This window comes from Asterias rubens, chromosome 18, assembly GCF_902459465.1.
Source record: "Asterias rubens chromosome 18, eAstRub1.3, whole genome shotgun sequence".
In the NCBI taxonomy this organism is placed as follows: Eukaryota; Metazoa; Echinodermata; class Asteroidea; order Forcipulatida; family Asteriidae; genus Asterias; species Asterias rubens.
The window spans coordinates 1,286,652-1,297,597 of record NC_047079.1 but is presented as its reverse complement, the minus strand read 5'-3'; the positions used below and the strand labels follow the sequence as shown (position 1 = coordinate 1,297,597).

General features: G+C 37.9%; 1 protein-coding gene across 1 annotated transcript in view; it reads left to right on the top strand.

The window, feature by feature from the left end:
• The first annotated feature begins 9,108 nt into the window (after positions 1-9,108).
• LOC117302086 overlaps positions 9,109-10,946 on the top strand; it is a 30,298-nt gene continuing 28,460 nt past the window's right edge. The window contains exon 1 of the mRNA XM_033785883.1: positions 9,109-9,379. The gene's annotated coding sequence lies outside the window, so the exon portion shown is untranslated. The remainder of the gene's footprint in view (positions 9,380-10,946) is intronic.

Genomic DNA, 10,946 nt, shown 5'->3' with positions numbered 1-10,946 from the left:
TATAGTCTGTCAAAAGTGCCATATACAATGTACTGTGTTCTTCAATGGAGGACGTTTTGGACGCTAGGTGGCAGTAGACTTACGGTAATGGCATTGAACAATAGACCTTTTTGCAAATACTGGGGCGCCCGCGTAAAGCTTGGAATTAGGTACATTGTGGTCTAGCTGGTGATCAAATTTGATCCATATCTATCCCAAAATGCACCTCATTCAACAGCAATGGTATTTGCGAAAAGGTCTATGGAAACTTACCTGGCAAGTCTGCTGCCACATTATCGTTCAAAGTTTCCCATTGGCATTTTACTGAGAAACCAAAAAGTAATTAGACTGATCAACAGAAAGATTGAATGCTTATTAGGAATCTTATCATTTCTTGCAAAAAGAACATTTACAGCAACAATAATAATGTTTTATTTATGTTTATTATTATTAATTTGATGCATTCCAATTGATACTTTTCTCATTTAAAGTTTTGCTAATTCCTGTATTGTTTGGAAGTTGTAATTTGTTTGCTGTGCAAGTAACACATACAGCATGCCAATAAAGTGGATGGAGCAAGCTATGAAATGAGTTTTCTCTTCCTGTTCTTGCTTCAGTCCCAGTAGAATAACTAGGGTAAGGGGGGGGGGGGGGGGGGGGGGGCTCCGAAATAGATTTCCGTGCGGGTGTACCCCTTCCCAGCCCCCCATTAAAAATATTTAGCTTTTGAGATACAATTGCCCGAGTCAAACTAATCACCAGTGGTTCTCGTTAGGATTTACACCCAAATACATACACCTGCAGCCGATTTCATGAAACGCTGGAATTAATCCTATCTCGAGTTAGGATGAGTAACTCGTCCTAATAACTGAGGATGGGTTCAATGCGTCCTAACATCTATGGATACGGAACTTTACTTGTCATAAAGTCCTAGGATTAATCCTAAAGTTAGGAAGAGTTTGGTGAAATATACCCCTGACACTACGGGCAGATGCTCTACCAACTGAGCTATGCGGAACAGCGGTTTACTCCCTCCAGTTCCTTCTAAGAACCACAGTTTCTCTCTTTGTTGCAAGTATGCGCAACTGGGCAAAAGTCTTAGGTTCAAACTTGTTTCTATCCAAACTTCGTTACTTCACTTCTGTGGTGATTTTATGCACCATACAAATTATTGTGTCCGAGTAAAAAATTACAATATATGAGCTTTTAAAATCTTTAATGTTTTTGAAACTTTTTTACAATTTTTCAAATTGATAATAATTTTGTCATTCATGTCAGATAATCTTATAAATAAAAATGACACAACAAAAGCCACGAAACAAGCTTGTTAAGAGAGAAATGCTATACTTGCCCCTCTACTAGACGAAGAACAAATGCGCCCGTTGTAGTCCCTAATAGTTTACCCTATGTTGCGGCGCCGTCAATGCCCGTCGATCATTAATAGAAAATTCGCTACTACACATTCACAGTGTTGCAATCGCTGGATATTTCCCCGTAATCCAATTATCTTAATTGAACTGTATTGTCCAGTTGTGTTGTGTGCGCCAAATTACAATAGTTGTAGTCTGGTCACCGTTTACTTTAATGTTGTAACGTCATACACGAGGTGCGTGGCTTTAGACAGTTTTGAGTGCATCGTTAGGATTAATCACCATCTCACATTTTATGAAATAGAAAGAGTTTTGTTTTTGCCGATTCGTGGAAACGCGACCCTCAAAAGCTCGCAAAAGAGGGGACTTTTTGTCTTCTTCAGTTGATTGACGTCACAATGACGTCCGAACCAATACATTAATGATTGTGTCATACATTGATTATGACAGCTGAAATATGTTACTCGGGAACATGTATGATTTAACAATTGGACTGTTCGGCTATGTACACTGAGATATTAATATCGAATGATATACTGGTAATTGTTACCCTGAAAGGCACTGGACACATTTAGTAATTGTCAAGGACCAGTGAGTGTTCTTACTTGGTGTATCCCATCATAGTTGATGCATTAAAAAACAAACCTGTGAAAATTTGAACTCAGTTGGCCATCGAAGTTGCAGAATAATTAATCATATTTTTGTCATTCTTCCCTTGCAACTTTGGCGACCAATTGAGTCCGAACTTTCACATGGAGATTCGTGAAACACACTAGACTGTGTTATAAACTAACCCACGTGACCATGTTTCAGCCAACCAAAACACAAAACTAGCAGCAAGAGGTGTGATAATGAAAATTATTTATGATGATTTTGTACTCTAAAAAGCGTATCTATACCGGCGGACCCTCAAGGCTGGACACGCTCCACGATCGACAAAACCTCGGACTATTTTGTTCTTGTATAATCTAATTAAATCTTCGTTTCTTCATAACTAATTCAATTATTAGCAGCGATAGTCTGTGATTTGTTCGCATTGATTTTATGTCTGCACCTGGGCAACGACAAATATAAAAACCTACGTATTGTGGTTGTTGTTTTGACAGCCGTTCTAGCGATTCCTAGGATGGCAAAGATCATGGCTATTCGGAACTTCTTAAGAGGTCTTAATCAAAATAATATGTCTTTGTAATGTCAAGTTTTGCAGCTTCCGTCTTGTTTATCTTTTAACCTTCCGAGTAAGCACGTATTACTGTAGCTGTCTCAGCAAATCATTAATGCCTAACTCCCTCAATTTGTTTTTACACAATCCTTTACGTCAAATTCCATTGCATCATTTCAAAGAATCAACTGAGAGAATACTGCTCAGTGTTTAAACAACATTATTACTCAATAAAAACATTATTAAAACATTTAAAAAACAAGTTTATAATATTGGTTTTTTTTATTAAATAATTACATACTTTTTATTGCACAATGAAAGCACACAGAATTTGTGCCCTAAGGTGTTTTTTTCACGTGTAATCTCTTCTAAATTCGATGACCAATTTGAGTTCAATCTTTCACAGGTTTGTAATTGTATATGCATATTATGTTTGGATACACCAAGTGAGAATACCGGTCTTTGACAATTACCAAGAGTGTCCAGTGCCTTTAGCAACCCCGAGCAAATTGATCACAATTAGAAAGTCAAGTTTTCTGTTGATGTGAGCGTTGCTGAGCATGATCCGTGCATCTTAATCCGGTATTTGAAATGATCAAACCGGTGATTTGGGGTCTTCAAAAACACATGTGTTGACTTTGGCTTCAATATATCAGATAACAGTTATACGTTGCCAAAAAAAGAAAAGAAAGAAAAAAGATTGACATCATGGGTGTTGTCACATTATCCAAAGAGAGAATCAAAGGTAACATTGAGGTGTTAAAATAAGCACCAATGTAATTGTTTCTATTTACCTTTTCACTGCCCTGTAATATGTAAACGACGTTTAAATGTAACTTTTAGTTGTAATTTAAATGTGAAATCTCTATATTCTGTGACTAAGTTTTAAAAAGGAAACAAACTAATCATCTTATGAATAAATTCAATCAAACAATTAATCAATAGTATTTATTGTAAAACTCACTGGTTACAATTTTTAACAATCGTGGCTGTTTTGGGAGTTAGTTTTTCAAATTCATTTCATATTATACGGAACATCACTTTCCTCTTCGAATGATATTAAATAATAAATAAATAAATACAAAATTGTCAGTGAGCTGCAGTGTCAGTTTATATGACTCTTTTTTATAATCACAGTCTCTGTTTTGGTCAGATGTCGGAGAGGATCGAATCCACTTAAGCCCTTTTCACACATCAGAGCCATTTCCCGGGAAATAAACTCCCGAGAAAAGCCAGGAAATTTTTAATCCCATTTCCACACAAGCAACCGTTCTCATTATTCCCATTTCCAAGGGATGTGTACGGTCGTGTTACCCCGGTGCTAACTCCCTTAACCCTACCCCTGAGCAAGGTTAAGTTTTTTTTGTAGTGTGAAAAGATCGACCAAAAGTTCGCGGGTGGAAATAACTATAGTGTAAAGGGTTTTAGTGACCGAGTTTGAGTTCTGAGAATATAATTAGCTGTCACAAACTACTAACCCTACCAACCAAATGGACCTAAGGTATATAAGCAAAAATAGTTAATGGCCTGGCATTTCGACGTCTTTCTCGAGCTAAAAGAGAAACTTTGCTGGTTTCAATCAAGATGGAACTAAAATTGATAACCATAGTGAGCTATGACAACAAGGCATTTTTATGACGTGGTTGTGGCTTAATAAATTACTTACATCTAGAGAGTTGCTAGGAAAGTCTCAAGGAGGGTGGATAAAGTTCACTTCTTACAAAAGATCTTAATGATACGGTCTTGAAGATGGTTACGGATATCAATGTTTACAAACCTGAAGCTCTTGGCTTATAAGCAAACAATATTTAACAACCAGTCTGTTAAAACTAAAGAGGTCGTTCAGAAACAGTAAGTCGGTTTAACTCATGGTTCAACCTGATCGAGTTCAAATCTGTGTGTCTGAAAGGTAAAAGGTATGACAATTAAAATTATTAAAGTCACCTGGAAGTGGTATTTTGTCAAAATAAAGCTTTGGTCACTAAAATATTTGTTTTGATGAGTGGAATATAAATAAACAATTAACTAAGGTTAACAAAAAAATTAGTATCCATGTTATTTACACATTTTTATTTATAAATAAGCCCGACCCGAGAGGGCGCTGTTCGTGACGTCAATCGAGGGATCGATGAATCGCATGCAGTGCCAACACAAGAAAGTGACGCTTGGCGCAAGCTAAAAACATGCCCTCAAAGTTGAAACAAAACCTAATTTTGTTCACGTTAGGCAAATGCTCCTTTAGGTTCGTTACGTCTTTCTGGTACATTCTTCGACTTCCCCACTAGCTGGAAAAATTGTTGGGATGGCGTCATGTTTTAGAAAAGAACTTTTCTCTTCATGTAAAAATGTGTAGTGTATTCCAGATTCTCGAAGAACGACAGCTCGAAGTATTTGCTGCACAGCGCTAGAAAAGACTTGCAAACTGACCCCATCTTTGTTGTTTTGCTGCATCCAGCAGCAATACACTGGTCGACATTGCCGGAAAAATGCAAGAATTTTTTTTTTCGAAACGTACAAACTCACGACTAGGACTTAAATGTACTTGCACTTACGTGTGTTCGATGTTCGATCGAGGCAACGTCTACCTCGATTGACGTCACAAAAGGGGTAGGCGGAGTCACCCCACACAACTTTCTTTAATTTTTTAAACATATAGTTCGTTAAAAACAATTACTCAAAAAATTATTTTATTGTTCAGAAACATATACTCTAATGTTTGAAGAAAACAAAAATTATATTTCAAGCAGTCGATTTCACGAAACGCTAGGATCAATCCTATCTCGAGTTAGGACGGGTAATCCGTCCTAACTTAGGATGAGTTCAATGTGTCCTATCGTATTTGGATACGGAACTGCACCGTCCTAAGTCCTAAGATTAATCCTAAGTTAGGAAGAGTTTGGTGAAATCGACGGCAGGTGACTTTAACCATTTAAAGCACCATGTAATAATCTATAAACCTTAATTGCTGGTTATTATTAACTTGATATACCAAGCCAATACAAAACTGAAAGTGTTGCTATGTGTCTGGAAGACTTCTGCTGTGTGCGAAAATTGCAACCAAACAGATTTCTTTGCTTTGATCTGCCACATCGAATAACGCAAAAAGTCAATACTTTTAGTGGAGGAGGGGGGGGGGGCGTTTTTGGCCAATTAACACTGTTTTATTCTTCAGTTTTGCTTATAAAAGATTCGCTTTTTCAGCACTTCCTTGCTTTTACTTTTGCTTTTAAATAAGATAATCCAACGCTTATGTGCAAAACCAATGTCTGCATGTGAGTGAGAAAAACATTGAGATCAAAGTCTATGCAATGTAACGTTTTGTTTTTCTAGTCAATCTAAATTCAAACGGGGCGGAGCATCTGTAAGGGGTCCGACTTCAAAGCCAACAAAGTTAACAATATTGACGATTTAAAGACCCTGTACACTATTGGTAACTGTCAAAGACCAGTCTTCTCACTTGGTGCATTTCAACATATGCATAAAATATCAAACCTGTGAAAATGAGCTCAATTGGTCGTCGAAGTTGCGAGATAATAATGATAAAAACCTTGTCACACGAAGTTGTGTGCTTTCAGATGCTTGATTTCGAGACCTCACATTCTAAATCTGAGGTCTCGAAATCAAATTCGCGGAAATCTTTTTCTTTCTCGAAAACTACGTCACTTAAGAGGGAGCCGTTTCTCACAATGTAATATACTATCAACCTCTCCCCATTACTCGTTGCCAAGAAAGGTTTTATGCTAATAAATAGTTTTGAGTAATTATCAATAGTGTCCGCTGCCTTTAAGTCACAGAATGTGTTCAATAAATTCAATCACCCATTATAGAAACCCAATGATGAAACAACCCATTCAATATTCATCTCAGTGCTCACAGTAACTAATTGATTGGGCGGCTAATAAGCACTGTATTAAAGCTATTTTAATAGCTTGCTCAGCCTCGACCCAATAACGTCATCATCATACTAATCTCGCATGCGCAATTTCGGGAGTAAACGTCCCCATGTGTTTATACAGCATAAGCGCGCATTCTGCGGCATTTGTGCGCAATTTGACTCCAAGTACGCGTGACATGGTAAGGTCCATAAATTCACTCCACCATAACACACAAGTACTGCGTACTTCACTATGCGTCGTGTACAGCGCATTACAAATAATTATAAACAACACAGCCTCTACGATAGAATATTAATCAAATATTGACATTTCTATTTATATGCTGCCGTAGTAGAGAAAACATATTTTGAGTACAAATACTAAGAATTTTGCAACACCTTTTTTGAAAACCAGCTACACAGTTTAGTGCAACAATAAACTATATGAATATCCCCAACCCGGAAAACGAGAACGGAAAAACAATCGGACATGAGCCCTGTCGTTCACCGAAGAACTTCTACATCCGAAAAAAGGGTAGCGACGAGTTCTTAAACAGCCGGAAAACCTTGCAGGGTCGTGGCCGTGCGATAAAGGCCCGATCCGATAAAGGCCCGATCCGATAAAGGCCCGATCCGATAAAGGCCCGATCCGATAAAGGCCCGCATCAGCGGTTAACATTGTGTTTATAGGAAGCGTTTAAAAGGTCCTCAGTACATCAAAGTTTGCTAAACACAGTGTTTAAGTTTGATGTTTAAACCACTGCTTTACAACACAACTCATGGGCCCTATACACAGACAGTGGACACTATTGGTAATTACTCAAAATATTTATTAGCATAAAACCTTTCTTGGTGACAAGTAATGGAGAGAGGTTGATGGTATAAAACATTGTGAGAAACGGCTCCCTCTGAAGTGCCATAGTTTTCGAGAAAGAAGCATTTTTTCCACGAATTCGATTTCGAGACCCCAGGTTTAGAACTTGAGGTCTCGAAATCAACCATCTAAATGCACACAACTTCATGTGACAAGGGTGTTTTTTCTTTCATTTTTATCTCGCAAGTTTGATGACCGATTGAGCTCAAATTTTCACAGGTTTGTTATTTTATGCATATGTTGAGATACACCAACTGTGAAGGCAAGTCTTTGACAATTACCAATAGTGTCCACTGCCTTTATAAGTGTTTAACCTAAACTATTTGACGCGTTCGAAATCTGTAACAGAACCTAAACACTTGTTTTTACAGTGCAGCTGGTCATTATCAACCGTTTAAACACCCACACGTGACGCGCTCTCCACCAATAGGAATAGCGAAACAGTCTGAGGTATTTATATATAAATAGTTATGATTAGGAATGATATGCGCCTTATAACGTTACGACAAGATCACACATCCCGACTTGTTATAACTACAATCAAAGATATCATTTTGTTACACTGAAAACTCCAAGCAAATTACCGATAAGCAAGAAAATAAGGGAAAACAGAACAAAAAACAGTACTTTCAAACATAATTTTCGAAAAATAATTAGGCCAAACAAAAATACAAACATTAAACCCTTAATACAGATGACATTATTTAGATCTTAAAGCCATTTTTACTGAATTTTTATAAAAATCTGAGTACCCATCCATCTTTTACCGTCGGATCTAACAATGCTATATAGTTTGTATACATGAAGCGCAAAGATTAGACACTGCGTGGTTATAAAGTATACGCTTGTGGATAATTTACCGGGTATCAACAAATGAGTTGATGTACCTACTTGTGTAGGCCCTCTACTAGTTTCCTCTGGGCATTGCTTATTGCAAGCCTGTGCCAATGCAACCCAAGCCTGTGCCAATGCAACCCAACATCAAAGAAACAACAAGTACTCAGCGAGGTGAATAAAAACAGTAGATATGACTTTATGCAAAAAATGGCGAAGTCGCTCGATAACAAAAATGCAACCCCGTGAGTGTGTAGTGTGGCCGCGTGGATTTTAAAAACAGTTACTAGTATAAGGAGAGGGGGAAGTGCGACCATTATGTGTGGTATGTTCACCCTCCAACCCAATTTAAATACAATACAATACAATACAAATTTATTGTTCCCTGCATGGGAAATTCATTTGGCCTTATTGCTCACTTAAAAATACAGTCACCAGTAAAAAAGGTACAACGTTAAAAATGGGCTTGTGCTTAAAAAAAAAAAACAATTCAAAGTGGAAATTCATCATACGATAACCTGTTTACTGGAAGAGTGTTGTTCTTCTGTAGCGGCTGTTGAATTTGCACGACGTTTCGCTCAGTTTGTCTTCAGCTTTCTTTATCAAATTATAGTTTGATCAGTTACTGAGTCACACAACTTGAGCAAAATGCTTCAGCTCAGTATATTACTCTACAAGACTGCCCGATTGTCTCAAAATAGTTGCTCCTAACAAGCGTAGATTGAAGTCTTATATATTAGTTTATTCACTGTTATGCAAACTAAAAGCTAGAAATGAAATGTTAATATGACTTTCAACATCATCGTTAAAACAAAAAGATTATTTTGTTTGTAAGTGAAACGTGCATCGACTCTTGAGGGTAACAATTATTTTGACATGACTGGTCATAGGAGGTAAACTCCCTACCGCATCATCTCTATCGTGTCTTCGGAGATGAGTCTGCGCATACTTATGTGCATAACAAATTCACAGAAACCGAACGGCAGAGCGGTCATCATTTCGTCCGTAGTATAAAACAACCCGCTATATTTCGTCATTCGTGAGCAATATACACCTATGGTTGGCTGTACTCACGTGCATCTGACAGAATTTTGATAAGTCACTAAATCAGGCGAATGATACACTCGAGAATGGGCACGCGATTGTCTGGAAGGTTGTGCATGATCGTCACCTGCCAGGAAGTAGGACTAGAAGGAGGAGATACCATCGTGTGGTGACTGGAGGACTCTCTACTTTCTCTCTATCCCATCACACGTGTTGAATCGTGGGAATGGATTGATGATGCTGTAAGTATGAACTGCTTGAGTTGAAAGAAAACACGGTGCGCTATTCGTTATCGGTGCTTAGATGCATCGTGTGAAGTCAATGCTCTCTGGGCCATAGTCGTCTCGCTTGAGTTGACTGTCATTCATTCCGCAAGCATGGTACAAGGATGGTTGACATCTTACTGAGATGTAACTAACAGCAAAGGTGGCATCATACTGCTCAGTCACTTTAAGAGAAAGGACATTTAAGAGTGTACAGAGTGTCACGATCGCTAACTGCGGCTATCAGGAAAGTAAAGGCTGGAATATTGGCTTATTTTGCATCACTGTTGTAAACAGTTTGTTTTTAATTAAGTCGTACAGCTCAGTTTTTCAAAATAGAGAGTGACAGAACACATTAATAAAAACAATGAATTATGCATGTGGATTTCTTTTTCACAGGACTCGAGAAAGTACTGAGTATACAATGCTTAAAGGCAGTGGACACTATTGGTAATTACTCAAAATAGTTATAAGCATAAAACCTTTGTTGGTAACGAATAATGGGGAGAGGTTGATAGTATAAAACATTGTGAGAAACGGCTCCCTTTGAAGTAATAGTTTTCGAGAAAGAAGTATATAATAGATGTTAAATTTGCATCGGGGATAAAGAATATTAGTTTTTGGTTTTAACCCATATACCGATGTGTGTTAGCACTATATACTCCGTACTTTCCCGAGTCCTGTCTTTGACAATTACCAATAGTGTATTTAATAGGCCTCCACACCGATGTTATAAGGGCAAAAACAAAACAATATTGAAATTACCCGGTCATGAAAAAATAGGCTTAGAGTAGAACAATCAACCTTTTTAAACTAAGGTCTCCAAGACGACCTTTCATGGAAATCTGATGGATGTTGCATATTCAACATAATTTGTCTCTTCATGTTTTCCATTCCTCTTAATAACCATGGAAACGGGTGAATACAAAAGAGGAGAAAATGGCGGCAGCACAACTGGAATTACGACTGTGTACACTGAGCCACTGACTTGATTCCATCAATCACAATGCCACGACAAGTTGCTGGTCTTCATAGCGTTGCATTGACTGGGTAGGCCTACCTGTCGCAGACCATCTAAAACACAGTAATCATCCTTACACATTAACATTTTGTTCCTGAGTCACAGACTTGTGGCTGACGACTAGCCGTGTAGCACATCACAACCAACAGACTAATTATTACTTGATACACGTTACAGAGGCACTTGTTGCACTGGAGAGCACGCGCACGCTGAGTTCTTTGTTATTGCCCGTGTAGGAAGTGCCGGAATTATTACCACGCAGAAGATATCGTATGACAAAATAATAAGCAATATGCAAAAGGTGTGAGGAAGGGATTTTTCTACAAGGTTTGACTTGTAGAAAGGTAGAAAGTGACAAAATAACGGTGTGGCAGGTGGCGTTTTTTGGAGTGAATTATTTTACATCTTGTTCATTGGAAATGTTGAGATACCATCAGCATGCAGCAATGAAATCGGGCCTCGGCATCACAGACGAGGAATGTGTTAAGAAGTCAAATATATATAATTTGGACCTGTCATGGACTT